Source organism: Nannospalax galili, unplaced genomic scaffold (genome assembly GCF_000622305.1).
Source record: "Nannospalax galili isolate Female #2095 unplaced genomic scaffold, S.galili_v1.0 scaffold675, whole genome shotgun sequence".
In the NCBI taxonomy this organism is placed as follows: domain Eukaryota; kingdom Metazoa; phylum Chordata; class Mammalia; order Rodentia; family Spalacidae; genus Nannospalax; species Nannospalax galili.
This window is the reverse complement of record NW_008337205.1, coordinates 1680877-1697983: the sequence shown is the minus strand read 5'-3', so window position 1 is coordinate 1697983 and position 17107 is coordinate 1680877.

The following is a 17107-nucleotide window of genomic DNA, read 5'->3' as shown; positions in this document are numbered from 1 at the left end:
TGAAAGCAGCCTAAAGAAGGAAGAGCTTATTCTGTCTCACAGTTCCAGGCGCAGGCGGCAGGAGCCTGAGGCAGCTGCTCACATGTCATCCACAGTCAGGAAGCAGAGAGAGATGAATGCTGGTGCTCAGCTCGCTTTCTCCTTCTTTCCTCCTTTAACTGTTTTTTAAACATTTATGTGTGTGTGAGAGAGGGTGGGGATGCACGTGTGCTACAGTGCACGCGTGGAGGTCAGAGACAGTCTTCACAAGTCGGTTCTCTCCTTCCTCCATGTTGGTCCCACAGACCAAACTCAGGGCGTCAGGCTTGGCAGCAGGTGCCTTTATCCACTGAGCCGTCTCGCTGGCTCTGTTTTCTCCTTTTTATTCAGTCTAGGTCTCCAGGCCGTGGAATGGCCCCTCTCATATTTAGGGTGGCCTTCCCACCTCACCTAACCCAGTGGGCATCCTCAGAGCTTTGTCTCCTATGGATTCTAGAGCCTGTCAGGTCGGCAATCAACATTAATCATCACATATGAGAATATTTTTGATTCTAGGCAGGTGTTCTACTACTGAGACATTCCCTTAGACCTCTTTTAACCGTTTATTTTGAGACAGGGTCTTGCTAAGTTGCCAAGGTTGGTCTTGGCAGGCCACTTGTGACCCCCCTGCTGCAGCCTCCTGAGTAGCTGGAATTTATAGACTTGCACCACCAAGCCCAACTCTAACTTTCACAGTGACCCTAGGAAAAGGTTCTGGCTCTTTTTGTTTTCTTTCATGAAGACTCTGAGACCCAGAGATCATCAACCATTTCTTCAAAGTCCCCACCCAAGTCTTCTAGAGCCCATATTCTTCACCATTTTCTAGAGCAGAAATCTCTGTATCAGTTTTTTTTTTTATCTACAACAAATGACCCCAAGCTAGTAATTTTAAAAGAAGAGAAATTAATCTGGGGGAGGCTAGAAGAGAAGAGATGACTTAGTGGGTAAGAGTACTGGCTGCTCTTACAGAGAACCCAGGTTCAGTTCCAAGCACCCACATGGTGGCTACCAACCACCTGTCCTCTGAGTCCTCTGCAAGAGCAGCCAGTTCTCTTGACTGCTGTCCCATCTTCCTGGCCCCTGATATATATTTTAAAAAAGAAATTTATTCTCTAAAGTTGTAGAGACCAAAAATCTAAAATGAAGGCAATAGCAGAGTCATAATCTCTCTCAAGATTCTTGGGGACAACACTTCTTTGTATCTTTCAGCTTCCAGAGACTTCTGGAAGTCTTTAGCTTGTGACAGCATCCCTCTGCTCTCTGCCTCATCTGTATCCTGTGCAAGTCAAAAGCCCCTTGCCAGTTCCACTTGGGCAGGTGCTTTGGACAAGGCGGATGGAATAAAATGTTTATAGGGGATTTAATGAGATGAGAATAGAGCTCGCTCACAGGGATATGACTATTTGGATTTTGGGCCCACCCTAAATCTGATCTTGAGATCTTGAATTTAATTACACCTACAAAGACCTTATTGCCACCGAAATGTCATGTTGATAAGTTGCCCAGGGACAGGACTTGGACACAGCTCATGGGAATGGTAGGGGGCAGAGGGTACACTATTCAGAGAACTACACTGTGCTAGCAGCAAACAGGTGACTCTGCCTTTCAGGAGTCAGTGGGCAGGAGCAAGGGCAGCATACCTGTTGGCATTAGAAAACCAGGACGCCATCCTCTCATCACAAAAGTGTGCAAATGGAGGAAAAAGAGAGGAGGTGATCCTGTCTCGTTCTTCAGCCCAATTATGTCAGATATGAATGAACTTATGGAAAAAGAATTCAGGACTGGGGACGTAGCTCAGTGAGTAGAGTGCTTGCTTACCATGCATGAAGCCCTGGGCTTCATCCCCAACACTGCATAAACCAGGACACCTGCAGTCCAACAACTCAGGAGGTGGAGGCATGAGGACGAGGAGTTCAAGGTCATCCTTGACTATGTAGAGAGCCTGGGGCCCTCCTGGGCTACATGAAATTCTGGGTTAAAATACAGACAAACAAAAAAAGGAAAAGAAAGAAGGAAGGAAGGAAGGAAGGAAGGAAGGAAGGAAGGAAGGAAGGAAGGAAGGAAGGAAGGAAGGAAATTGAGGCCCAAGCTACTGAGTACATGCATGGTAGGAAGGAACATGCACCCAAGACTAAGTGGCCAAAGCTCACACTAATGTCCCTTACTACAATTGTAGAATGTACTAGAACATTCTAGAGTGACCAGAGCGGCTGGGCAGAGCAGGTATCATTCTCCTTCACTTACCAGGGGGAGATGGAAGTTCAGACAGGTATACTGTGTTGCACAATGTCCAGGCTGACCCTGGAGGCACCTGAGATCCCCCAACTCCACCCTCTACAAGGGCTGTCCACACAGCCACTGCCTATTTAGGGGGGTTCCCCTGGGAACCTCTCCCCTCATTCCCCTACAAGCATGATTGTGCTGAAGGTGCTGGGAAGAGAGTTTCATACTCTGCCAGTCTTCAGATCCCTTGCCCCACAAGGTGACATCTAATGCTGTTCACCAAAGATGTTCAATGAATGAATGTGAGTGTGTATAGTATATGTGAGTGATGTGTCCATGTGTGACTGTGTGTGTGTGTGTGTGTAGTGTATGTTTGTGTGTGGTGTGTATAATATGTGTGTGTGTGTGATGTGTCCATGTGTGACTGTGTAGTGTAGGTTTGTATGTGGTGTGTATAATATGTGTGTATGTGATGTGTATGGTATGTCTGTATGGTGTGTGTGTGTGTGTGTGTGTGTGTGTGTGTATGTGTGTGTAGACAGTGGCCTGTGCAGGCACATGTTGGGGCCAGATGTTGATGTCAGCTGTCTTCCATAACTGAGTTTCCACCTTATTTTATTTTTGTTTTGTTTTTCTTTTTTTTAAACTTTAAAAATTTTTTAAAAAATTTTATGTGTATGTGTGTTTTGCCCACATGTAGGTAAGTGCACCCATGTTGTGCAATGCCCGAGGAGGTCAGAAGAGGCTGTCAGATCCCCTGGGACTGGAGTTATGGACAGTTGTTAGCGGCCATGTGGGTGCTGGGATTCGAACCTGGGTCTTCTGCAAGAACAACCAGTGTTCTTAACCTCTGAGCCATCTCTCCAGCCCCTATTTTATTTTTTGAGACAGGGTCTTACTATGTAGCCCTGGCTGGCCTGGAACTCTTTAAGTAGATCAGGCTGTCCTTAAACTCACAGAGGTCCACCTGCCTTTGGCCCATGAGTTCTGGGGTTGCAGGCGTGAATCACTACTGTATTTTTTGAGAAAGTCTTTTCGCTGAACCTAGGGCTTATTGTTTTGGCTAGATTGGCAGGTCATCGAGCCCCAGGGATCTACCTGTCTCCACTTCATCCCTTCCCCTAATGCTGGGGTATAGGTGTGCATTGCCCACTACATAGTCTTCTTTTCTTTTCTTTTCTTTTCTTTTCTTTTCTTTTCTTTTCTTTTCTTTTCTTTTCTTTCTTTCTTTCTTTCTCTCTCTCTTTCTCTTTCTTTCTTTCTCTCTTGCTTTTTCTTTTGTTTGTTCATTCTTTCTTTCCTTTTTTTTTCTTCTTCCTGAGGCAATGTTTTATTTTGTAGTCCAGGCTTGCCTCAGCTTCCAAGTCCTGGGAATCCAGGCATGAGTCACTACACCTCACTCTTAGAATAATCTTTTTAAAGAAGGGTACAAATACGGGTAGAATTAAGAAGCAAGAAAAACTATAACTGGGCAAGAAAGTACACAACATGTTTAGTGAAATACCTAAACACTAGGCTAGGACAGTGCATCACAAGCCAGGTGTGGTGGCACACACCGGATCTGAGCACTCAGGAGGCAGAGGCAGGAGGACTGTGCGTTCAGGGCCCATCTAGGCTACAGAAGAGACTCTACCGAAAGAAAGAAAGAGAGAGGAGGAAGAGGGAGGGAGGGAGGGCAAAAAGGAGAGAAGGAAGGAAGAAAGGGAGGGAAGAAAAAACATTTTTTTGCCTAGAAGATTGCTGACTGATATCTTAAATTTTTTATTTAGTATTTTGTGCGTGCACCCGTGTGTGTGTGTGTGTGTGTGTGTGTGTGTGTGTGTATGTGTGTGTGTGTCTGGCATGGTGCATATGTGGAAGTCAGAAGACAACTTTCTGGAGTCTGTTCTCCCCTTCCACTATGTGGGCCCTGGGGGTTGAACTCAGGTCTTCAGGCTTGGTAGCAAGCACCTTTACCTGCTGAGCCATCTCGTTGGTCCTTATTTGCTACTTATGTGGAGCTGGAGACTGAATCTAGGACATTATACATGTGAGGTAAGATCTCTACCAATAAGTCATACTTGGTGTTATACACATACAAACAGATGGACACACACACTCTTTTGAGATGGTCACACACAAACAGACACACATTTTTTGACATGGTCTCAGTATATACTTCAGGCTGTCCTCAAACTCACTGTATAGCCTAGGCTGGCCTTGAACCTTTGATTTTTAAAAAATATTTATTTACTTATTTATTATGTGTGAGTGTTTTGCCTGCATGTATGTAAGTGCACCCATGCCTGCAATGCCCACGGAAGCCAGAGAGGTTGTCAGATCCCCTGGAACTGGAATTATCCATGGATGGTTGTTAGCCACAGTGTGGATGCTGGGAATTGATCCCAGGTTCTCTGCAAGAGCAGCCAGTGCCCTTAACTGCTGAGCCATCTCTCTCCAGCCCCTGAACCTTTCTGCCTTGGTGTTATATTATGTTTCCTGGGGGAAATGTGAGCAAAAATTTATTGATTCCAGACAGGGCACTGATAATATACCAAAGGAATGATTCCAACTAAGTCTGGCTTGGCGAATCAGTAAGTGTACTGGGCTCACTTTCAGGACCATAGGTGAGGGGTTCCATTCCATAGGTAGGAATATGGGTGTCCCCAAACAACTGCACTATTCAAAAAAAATTCCACCTCCATGTGGATGACGACCTTCCCAAAGTTTCACAGATGAATCTCCCTGTAGTGGTTATTTTTCTCATGCCCGTGACAAAATACCTGACAAAAGAACTTAAGGAGGAAAAGGGTTTATTTTGACTTACAGTTTGAGGCCACAGTCCATCATGGCAGGAAGGCATGGTGGCAGGAGCGTGAGGCAGCTGCTCACATGGCATCCACAGTCAGGAAGCAGAGAGATGGATGCTGGTGCTCAGCTCACTTTCTCCTTTTTACTCAGTCAGGACCCCAGCCCATGGATGGTGAATATTTAAGGTGAATATTCCTTCCTCAGTTAACCTAATGTAGAAAACCCCTCACTATCATGCTCAGAGATTTGTCTCTGAGGTGATTCTAGATCTTGTCAAGTTGACCTCAGTATTAACCATCTAGCCTTCATCTAGCCTTCCACTTCCTGTTTACTCCAGCACTTCCCAAGACCACATGCAGGTGAGGCAAGATCATACACAGCACGAAGAGTGACTGGACTCTCAAGCTAGGGTCTGATCATCCTCTTCTAACTCCTATGAGGGGAAGTTAACAGGTTGGATCTTAGTAGGGTCTCACGTGGGTGATCACAGCAGCTCTGATTTCAAGATGGCAACAGTATGTCATGACCAGGGCACCATGTTCCATAACACTGTATAGCCCAGGCTAGCCTCAAAGTCATGGTCCTCCTTCCTTGTCCTCCTGAGTACTGGAAATGCAGGTGTGTGCTACCACACCCAGTTCTGGCAGTTTCTACTTTACTGACTGATTTATTGTAGTGCAGGATAATCTATAGAACGCCACAGGTATAATCACCCTGTTTCCCTGTTCTCAGAAATGTCTATCCCAACATTTTACTATAGCAAATAACGAAGCAATATACATTCTTGTATAAAAATTTTTATTATGAGTATCAGATTACTTTAGGCTTGGTAACCAGAAATGATGTCATAAAAATGGTTACTATGGTTTCTACTGTATATTTTCAAGCCATCTTTTAGATGTGTGAGACTAAAGGAATGGCCATATCATAGGAGAATGATGATATTCTCCAAGCAACACCAGCTAGTATTAGTTAACTCTGTGTGTGTGTGTGTGTGTGTGTGTGTGTGTGTGTGTGTGTGTGTGAAAGCCAGTGGTCAATCTCCAAAGTTGCTTTTCAGGAGCTGTTCATTTTGTTGTGGTTCTTTTAAAGATTTGTTTTATTTTTAATTACGTGTATGTGTGTCTGGTGTGTGTACATATGCACATGAATGTAGTACCTATGGATGTCAGAAAAGGGCATTATATTCCCTGAAGCTGAAGTTACAAGCAGTTATGAGCTGCTCAGTGTGGGTGCTAGGAACAGAACTCTGGTCCTCTGGAAGAGCAGCAAGTGCTCCTAATTGCTGAGCCATCTCTCCAGTCCCCACATTAATTTTTGAAATAGGGTCTTTCATTGGCTCACTGATTTGGCTAAGGGACCCTCAGGGATCTATCTTGTCTGTCTCTACCTCCCCAGAGCTGGGATTATAGGCATGAGCCACTTCACCCCACTTTTATTTATCTAATACCTGTTTAACACGGGATTGGGCTCAAATCCTCATGATTGCATGGCACTGCACAGCACAAGCTAACTACTCATCACTACTTGTTTGTTTTTGGGGGGGCAGGACTTATTAGGTAGTTGGGGATGAACTTAAGCTCCTGTCCCCCCCCCCCCACCTCCCCCCAGTGCTTAGAGAAGCATGTATCACCACACAGGCATGCACCACGCCCGGCTACCAGCTATTGTTATATTACAATATCATGTTGCTTGCTTTGCATTGAATGTCTTTGCTTCCTGGCAAAGTTTGTTTATTCTTTTCCTTACTCAGTTTCTCTGGAGAACTGCGCTTTTGCAGCCAAGGGTGGTGATGCATGCCTGAACCCCAGTGCTGTGGATGCAGAGACATGTAGATCCCTGGGTTCTCTGGCCAGACAGTCTAACAGAATCGGTGAGCTCCAGGTTCAGTGAGAAACCCTGTCTTGAGAAAAAATAAGGTGAAGAGCGAGAGAGAAAGACATTTGACATTGACATCTACACACACACACACACACACACACACACACGGATGAACACATCTGAACACACAAGTGTATATGCAGGCACATATCACACACATACACCAAAATGGGGCGGGGGAGAGAGAGATTTGCTTTGTCTATCTCTTAAGAGAGGATCCTTGACCTTGACCTTGGGTTACCCGAAGTCCTCATCCTTTGCCCCTCCTGTAAGAGGGCAAGAAGCCTAGGTATGGAAGAGGAGCATGCCCGGAGGAAGGCAGCAGGTGACCGAGTCCAAGTTTCCCTTTAGACCTGAGTAAAGAAGAGCAGCAGAGCCATCAGAGGCTGGGGATGTGGCTCAGTTAGTAGAACACTTGCCTAGCATGCCCAAAGTCCTGGGTTCCATCTCCAGCACCACATAAACTGGGCATGATGTTGCACACCTGTGATCCTGGCATCTGAGAAGTGGAGGCAAGGAAACCAAGTTGGAGGTCATCCTCAGCTATATAGCAAGTCTGAGGCCAGCCTGGGCTACATGAAACCCTGTGTCAAAAAACAAAAACACTGGGCGTGTTCACACACGCCTTTAATCCCAGCACTTGGATCTTTGTGAGACAGAGGCCAGCCTGGTTTACACAGTGAATTTCAGGCTAGCCAAGGCTATATAGTGAGACCTTGTGTCAAAAAAAGAACAACGTCAAAAACAAAACAACAAATACACACACACACACACACACACACACAGCACCACTAGGAGTTAAGGATATCTTGGGCACTGACAGTGATGACAGATTCTAGAAAAAGTGTTCTTGGCCATTCATGTCCATAACCTACCACCTTAGAAGTTCCCTGTATTCACAAAGAAGATAGGAAACAGAAATAGGTAAAGGAAAATGAATTTATTTACAGTTTCTCTCCTGCTTGCTTGTGGCATTCTTAGAATTTATAGAAACCCTCAGACAGGGCTGGGGATGTAGCCCAATGGGTAGAGTTCTTGTCTAGCGTGCAAGAAGCCCTGGGTTCCATCCCCGGCAATGCAGAAACTGGGCATGGTGGCGCACACCTATAATCCTAGCACATGGGAAGTTAGAGGCAGGAAGATCAGAAATTCAAGATCATCCATCTACATAGTGAGTTGGGGGCCAGCCTGAGCTACATGAGACTGTCTCAAAAAAACAGAATAAAAAAAATTCACTGTGTAAACCAGGCTGGCCTCTGTCTCACAAAGATCCAAGAGGAGGAAGAGAAGAAAAAGAAAGAAAAAAATAGAAAATTCTAATTGAATATCGACTTGGGAGCCAAGCATGGTGGTACACACTTTATCCCAGTATTTGGGACTCTGAGGCAAAAAGACCTTGAGTTTGAGGCCATCCTGGGACTACACATGAGACCTTGTCTCAAAAGAAATAAAAAATACAAAAAGGAACATTTACTGACAGCATTTACGGACTACAGGGAGAGACATTCCTCAGGCTGTTAGGAAGTCAGTGAGGCTCAATTGTAATATCTGCAGATGGGGAGAGGACAGGAGTCAGTAAAAACCACCTCTCCTCACCTCTATTCATTGGTTGTTAGTCAGTTAGGGAAAATGCCATAAACGGTTTTTACAGGCCTTTTTTATTGTTTGACTTGTCATAACAAAAATGTTCCTCTGTTCTGATGTAAAAAGTCCAGTAAATATTCATGAATAAATCTAAGAAACTCCTATTTGATTTTTTTGTTTAATGGAGAGAAACACAATAGCCTAAGTATTACCTCCTCCCTTAAGCCTTTGTGGACAAAAGCCAAGGAGCTGTCCCCTCCCTCACTACTGGTGGCTTCTCTGATTGTCTTTCTACATTTTTTCTTCCTTTTTCCCCTTCTGAGTCAGAGTCTCCTGTATTCCAGGCTGGCCTCAAACTTGCCAGGGTTGCGGAGGATAGCCTTGAACTTCTGCTCCTCCTGCCTCCATCTCCAGTCCCTGAGATTACAGGCATGTGCCAACACAACTAGTTTAAGTGGTGCTGGTAACTGAACCCAGGGCTTTGTGCCTGAAGCACTCTACCAACTGAGCTACATCCCCAGCCCTTCCTTCAGGGTTTTTGAGATAGGAATTAACCCTGTAGCCCAGGTTGGCCTCAAGCTCCCAATCCTTCTGCCCACACCTGGCCTCTCCCACCTCTTCAATGGACTGGGTGGTGTTTGAGACTGATTTCATGTTGATTCCAGGGCCTGGCATGGGCCTTGTGGCGGGTTCCAAGTAGCAGAGTGGGCACAGAGCTGAAAGAGGTTTGCCTGTGGGGTGCATTAAGACCCGATGGTGGCAGATTGTGCTTGCCTTTGGGGCAGATACAAATAGGGCTTTATGAGTATTGAGTCGGGGAGGTACCTCAGAGGCCACAGGGCAGAGAGGTCCCTCACTCAAGTCCATAAGGGACTGGAAGAGGCAGGTGTGGAGTTACTTATTTGGAGTAATGTTACCTGCCACCTGTCTTTTGGTGGCTAAGAACCCTCCAGTGTGCATGCTCTCTCTCTCCCCGTTCTGTACATGGCTCTGAGGGAGGGCGGTCCCCACACAGGTAACCTACCACTCAGCCCTTTCATTTCCACCACACTGAAGGAGACAAACTTTAGCTCGGGGAGAGAAGACAGGGTATGTCTCAGAAGTAGAATGTCTGCCTATCAGGAAACTAAACCAAACCAAATAAAAAACGGACAAATGAAAAACTAAAACCAAGCTGGGGCCTGGTAACACAGATCTGTCATCTCGGCTACTTGAGAAACTGAGGTTCAGGGAGGGGATTTAAAGTTCGAGGCCTGCTTGGGCTACAGGGTGAGTTTAAAGCCAGTCTGGGTAACTTAGTGAAACATCGTCTCAAAAGTCAAAAGAAGGCTGGAGACTTGACTCAGTGGTAGATAGAGCCCTCAATGTGGGTGTGTGGGTATGGCTTGGTGGCAGAGCACTGGCCTCTGATCTGAATATCCCAGTGAGGGGCTTAAGAGTATAGCTCAGTGGTAGAGCTCTTGAATCTGCCAGTGAGGGGCTGGGGTTATGGCTCAGTGGTAGAGCACCTGCCTAGAATCCCCCAGTGAGGGGCTGGGTGTGTCTCAGAGGTAGAGTGTTTGTCTAGCATAAGTGAAGTCCTAGGTTCAATCTCCCATACCCTAACACTGAGACAAAACAAAACCTCAAAGGGGAAAAGAAAAAATAGCACTCTTTCTAGTAGTTTTCATGAATTTAGAATTTTAAAAATCTTCCCTATTATTGGACCTTTTCCTTTTCATCCAGTCTGGGATCCCAGCCCATGGGTGGTGCCATCTACACTCAGGTCTTCCCTCCTGAGTTAAAATTCTCTGGAAATTCCTTCAAAGAAACACCCAAAGGAGTATCTCCTAGGTGTTTCCAAACCTTGCCAACTTAATAGTGACGATAAACCACCACAATACCTAACATAGGAAAACAGTGCAGCATGGACAGTTGCATGTCCCAAGTGCCACCAGAGAGGATGGTACAAGCTGTCTAGTCACATATGTAAGACAAACTCTCTTACTCCTGCACTCCATCACCTCCCATGGAGATGGCTGACACCATCAGCTCCTGTGGAGATGGCTGACTCCATCTGCTTCCATGGAGATGGCTGACTCCATCAGATCCCATGGAGGTGGCTGACTCTATCAGCTCCCATGGAGGTGGCTGACTCCATCAGCTCCCATGGAGATGGTTTACTCTATCAGCTCTCCCTGTAGGTTTGTGGCAAGTGCTGGTGTAGAGGGAAATGTAACGAATGGATAATATTTGCTGGGCACTTGAGTCAATGAATAGGTCTCCATGTGCCTAAAAAGAAGTGTTGGGAAATCCTGGGTTGAGGTGATGAATGTGGTTCTATCTAACCCACAATGTTTGCCAAACTTCACAGTTATATAACAAACAATCTAAGTCATAAATTCTCTTCTGACACATTAACGACTAGGCAAAATATTATGTTGCACAGAAGAGAAAAGAGGTGTACAGTACCATTGGAAATCTGGCCAACTTTATGGGTTTAGTGTCAATTTCTACAAATCAACATGGAAAGATCAACTTCACTTTTGTGCACTATGTAGCTAATCCCGATCACTGTTTCAGGCACAACAGTGGAAAAAAACAGAACAAAATATTCATGAACCATGCCATCTTTTCTACTTTTTCTCAAACGACAGAGTCAACAACAGTCATAGCAACTAAAGACGTTAGTGATTATACACCTACACCTGCATCAACTACAAGTGACTCCCTTACAACTTCTGATGCATATGGATCTACAACATTGCCAAGTAGAACAAAGTCAATCAACACAGCGGTATCCAGTCAGCGATCCCAAAAAACGGCACTGGAGGGTGGAGTGACTGCAAGTAGACCAAGCCCAACAAACATATCAGTGACGACTGAAAACCATCAGAGTGGAGTCTCAGATGAAGGATTGACAACTGCATCAGAAAACTCAAGTTCCACACCCACACCAGTTACTGCTGGAAACTCCCAAAGTACAGTCAAGAATGAAGAATCAACAGAACTAGTAACCAAAAGTTCAAAACCTATACAAGTGACCACTGGCAACTCCCAAAGTACACACTTAGATGAAGGATCAACAACTGACCTGAGAAGTCAAAGTTCAACAGCCACAGCAGTGACCACTGAAAATGACTCGAGTACAGTCCCAGATGAAAGCTCAACAACTGACTCAAGCAGCCCAAATTCAACACCCACACCAGTCACAAGTGGTAACTCCCCAAGTTCAATCTCAGATGAAGGATCAACTACAGCCTCAAACACGGCAGGTACAACACCCCAATCAGTTACCCCTGAAAATTCTCCAAGCACAGTACTAGATGAAGGGCCAACAACTGACCAGACCAGACCAAGTTCAAGACCAACACCAGTGACCTCAGAAAAATACTCAATAACATACTCAGTTGAAGGATCAACAATCAACCAAAGCAGACCAAATTCAACACCCACGGCAGTGACCACTAAAATCTACCCAAGTACAGTGTCAGAGGAAGGCTCAACAACTGACTCAAGTAGCCCAAGTTCAACACCAACAACAGTCAGCACTGCAAATTATCCAAGTACAGTGTCAGAAGAAGGCTCAACAACTGACTCAAGCAGCCCAAATTCAACACCCACAGCAGTCACAAGTGGTAACTCCCCAAGTACAGTCTCAGATGAGGGATCAACTACAGCCTCAAACATTGCAGGTTCAACACCCCAATCAGTTACCCCTGAAAATTCTCCAAGCACAGTCCTAGATGAAGACTCAACAACAGACTCAGGCAGCCCAAGTTCCAGACCCACACCACTGACCTCTGAAAACTACTCAAGTACATCCTCGGTTGAAGGATCAACAATCAACCCAAGCAGCCCAAATTCAACACCCACACCAGTCACAAGTGGTAACTCTCCAAGTACAGTCTCAGAGGAAGGCTCAACAACTGACTCAAGCAGCCCAAGTTCAACACCAATTCCATTCACCACTGCAAATTATCCAAGTACAGTCCCAGATGAAAGCTCAACAACTGACTCAAGCAGCGCAAATTCAACACCCACAACAGTCACAAGTGGTAACTCCCCAAGTACAGTCTCAGATGAAGGATTAACTACAGCCTCAAACATCGCAGGTTCAACACCCCAATCAGTTACCCATGAAAATTACCAAAGTACAGTCCTAGATGAAGGGCCAACAACTGACCTGAGCAGACCAAGTTCAACACCCACACCAGTGACCTCAGAACACTACTCAAGTACATCCTCAGTTGAAGGATCAACAGTCAACCCAAGCAGACCAAATTCAACACCCACAGCAGTGAACACTAAAATCTACCCAAGTACAGTGTTAGGTGAAGGCTCAACAACTGACTCAAGAAGCCCAAGTTCAACACCAACAACAGTCAGCAGTGAAAATTATCCAAGTACAGTGTCAGAGGAAGGCTCAACAACTAATTCAAGCAGCCCAAATTCAACACCCACACCATTCACAAGTGGTAACTCCCCAAGTACAGTCTCAGATGAAGGATCAACTACAGCCTCAAACATCTCAGGTTCCACACCCCAATCAGTTACCCCTGAAAATTCTCCAAGTACAGTCCCAGATGAACTCTCAACAACTGACTTGAGCAGACCAAGTTCAAGACTCACACCAGTTACCTCGGAAAACTACCCAAACACATCCTCACTTGAAGGATCAACAAGCAACCCAAGTAGACCAAATTCAACACCCACCACAGTGACCACTGAAATCTACTCAAGTACACTGTCAAATGAAGGCTCAACAATTGACTCAAGCAGCCCACGTTCAACACCCATACCAGTCACAAGTGATAACTCTCCAAGTACAGTCTCAGAGGAAGGCTCAACAACTGACTCAAGCAGCCCAAGTTCAACACCCACAGTAGTCACCACTGCAAATTATCCAAGTACAGTCCCAGATGAAAGCTCAACAACTGACTCAAGCAGCGCAAATTCAACACCCACAACAGTCACAAGTGGTAACTTCCCAAGTACAGTCTCAGATGAAGGATCAACTACAGCCTCAAACATCCCAGGTTCAACACCACAATCACTTACCCCTGAAAATTCTCCAAGTACAGTCCTAGACGAAGGCTCAACAACTGACTCAGGAAGCCCAAGTTCAAGACCCACACCACTGACCTCTGAAAACTACTCAAGTACATCGTCAGTTGAAGGATCAACAATCAACCCAAGCAGCCCGAGTTCAACACCAATTCCAGTCACCACTGCAAATTATCCAAGTACAGTCCCAGATGAAGGTTCAACAACTGACTCAAGCAGCCCAAATTCAACACCCACACCAGTCACAAGTGGTAACTACCCAAGTTCAATATCAGATGAAGGATCAACTACAGTCACATACAGCCCAAGTTCAACACTTCAACCAGTCATCACTGAAAATTTTCCAAGTACATTATCAGGTGAAGGCTCAACAACTGACTCAGGCAGCCCAAGTTCAAGACCCACACCACTGACCTCTAAAAACTACCCAACTACAGTCTCAGATGAAGGCTCGACAACTGACTCAAGCAGCCTAAGTTCAACACCAACAACAGTCAGCACTGCAAATTATCCAAGTACAGTCCCAGATGAAGGCTCAACAACTGACTCAAGCAGTCCAAATTCAACACCCACACCAATCACAAGTGATAACTCCCCAAATACAGTCTCAGATGAAGGATCAACTACAGCCTCAAATATGGCAGGTTCAACGCCCCAATCAGTTAGCCCTGAAAATTCTCCAAGTACAGTCCGAGATGAAGGGCCAACAACTGATCTGAGCAGACCAAGATCAAGACCCACACCAGTGACCTCAGAACACTCCTCAAGTACATCCTCAGTTGAAGGATCAACAGTCAACCCAAGCAGACCAAATTCAACACCCACGGTAGTGAACACTAAAATCTACCCAAGTACACTCTTAGGTGAAGGCTCAACAACTGACTCAAGTAGCCCAAGTTCAACACTAACAACAGTCAACACTGCAAATTATCCAAGTACAGTGTCAGAGGAAGGCTCAACAAATGATTCAAGCGGCCAAAATTCAACACCCACACCAGTCACAAGTGGTAACACCCCAAGTACAGTCTCAGATGAAGGATCAACTACAGCCTCAAACACGGCAGGTTCAACACCCCAATCAGTCACCCCCGAAAATTCTCCAAGTACAGTCCTAGATGAAGACTCAACAACTGACTCAGGAAGCCCAAGTTCAAGACCCACACCACTGACCTCTGAAAACTACTCAAGTACATCCTCAGTTGAAGGATCAACAATCAACCCAAGCAGCCCAAATTCAACACCAAGACCAGTCACCACTGCAAATTATCCAAGCACAGTGTCAGAGGAAGGCTCAACAACTGACTCAAGCAGCCCAAGTTCAAAGGCCACAGTAGTCACTACTGCAAATTATCCAAGCACAGCGTCAGAGGAAGGCTCAACAACTGACTCAAGCAGCCCAAGTTCAAAGGCCACAGTAGTCACTACTGCAAATTATCCAAGTACAGCGTCAGAGGAAGGCTCAACAACTGACTCAAGCAGTCCAAATTCAACACCCACACCAATCACAAGTGGTAACTCCCCAAATACAGTCTCAGATGAAGGACCAACTACAGCCTCAAACATGGCAGGTCCAACACCCCAATCAGTTAGCCCTGAAAATTCTCCAAGTACAGTCCTAGATGAAGGGCCAACAACTGATCTGAGCAGACCAAGATCAAGACCCACACCAGTGACCTCAGAACACTCCTCAAGTACATCCTCAGTTGAAGGATCAACAGTCAACCCAAGCAGACCAAATTCAACACCCACGTCAGTAAACACTAAAATCTACCCAAGTACACTGTTAGATGAAGGCTCAACAACTGACTCAAGTAGCCCAAGTTCAATACCAACAACAGTCAACACTGCAAATTATCCAAGTACAGTGTCAGAGGAAGGTTCAACAACTGATTCAAGCAGCCAAAATTCAACACTCACACCAGTCACAGGTGGTAACGCCCCAAGTACAGTCTCAGATGAAGGATCAACTACAGCCTCAAACATCGCAAGTTCAACACCCCAATCAGTTGCCCATGAAAATTCTCCAAGTACAATCCCCGATGAACTCTCAAAAACTGACTTGAGCAGACCAAGTTCAAGACTCACACCAGTTACCTCGGAAAACTACCCAAACACATCCTCACTTGAAGGATCAATAAGCAACCCAAGTAGGCCAAATTCAACACCCACCACAGTGACAACTGAAATCTACTCAAGTACAGTGTCAAATAAAGGCTCAACAATTGACTCAAGCAGCCCACGTTCAACACCCATACCAGTCACAAGTGATAACTCTCCAAGTACAGTCTCAGAGGAAGGCTCAACAACTGACTCAAGCAGCCCAAGTTCAAAGGCCACAGTAGTCACTACTGCAAATTATCCAAGTACAGACCCAGATGAAGGTTCAACAACTGACTCAAGCAGTCCAAATTCAACACCCACACCAGTCACAAGTGGTAACTCCCCAAGTTCAATCTCAGATGAAGGATCAACTACAGTCACATACATCCCAAGTTCAACACTCCAACCAGTCATCACTGAAAATTATCCAAGTATATTCCCAGATGAAGGCTCAACACGTGACTCGGGCAGCCCAAGTTCAAGACCCACAACACTGATCTCCAAAAACTACCCAACTACAGTCTCAGATGAAAGCTCAACAACTGACTCAAGCAGCCTAAGTTCAACACCAACAACAGTCAGCACTGCAAATTATCCAAGTACAGTCCCAGATGAAGACTCAACAACTGACTCAAGCAGTCCAAATTCAACACCCATCCCAGTCACAAGTGGTAACTCCCCAAGTACAGTCTCAGATGAAAAATCAACTACAGCCTCAAACATGGCAGGTTCAACACCCCAATCAGTTACCCCTGAATATTCTCCAAGTACAGTCCTAGATGAAGCCTCAACAACTGACTCAGGAAGCCCAAGTTCAAGACCCACACCACTGACTTCTGAAAACTACTCAAGTACATTGTCAGTTGAAGGATCAACAATCAACCCAAGCAGCCCAAGTTCAACACCAAGACCAGTCACCACTGCAAATTATCCAAGCACAGTGTCAGAGGAAGGCTCAACAACTGAGTCAAGCAGCCCAAATTCAACACCCACACCACTCACAAGTGGTAATTCTCCAAGAACTGTCTCAGAGGAAGGCTCAACAACTGACTCAAGCAGCCCAAGTTCAACACCAATACCAGTCACCACTGCAAATTATCCAATTACAGTGTCAGAGGAAGGCTCAACAACTGACTCAAGGAGCCCAAATTCAACACCAACAGCAGTCACCAGTGGTAACTTCCCAAGTACAGTCTCAGATGAAGGATCAACTACAGCCTCAAACATCCCAGGTTCAACACCCCAATCAGTCACCACTGAATATTCTCCAAGTACAGGCCCAGATGAACTCTCAACAACTGACTTGAGCAGACCAAGTCCAAGACTCACACCAGTGACCTCGGAAAACTACCCAAGCACATCCTCAGTTGAAGGATCAACAAGCAACCCAAGTAGACCAAATTCAACACCCACCACAGTGACCACTGAAATCTACTCAAGTACAGTGTCAAATGAAGGCTTAACA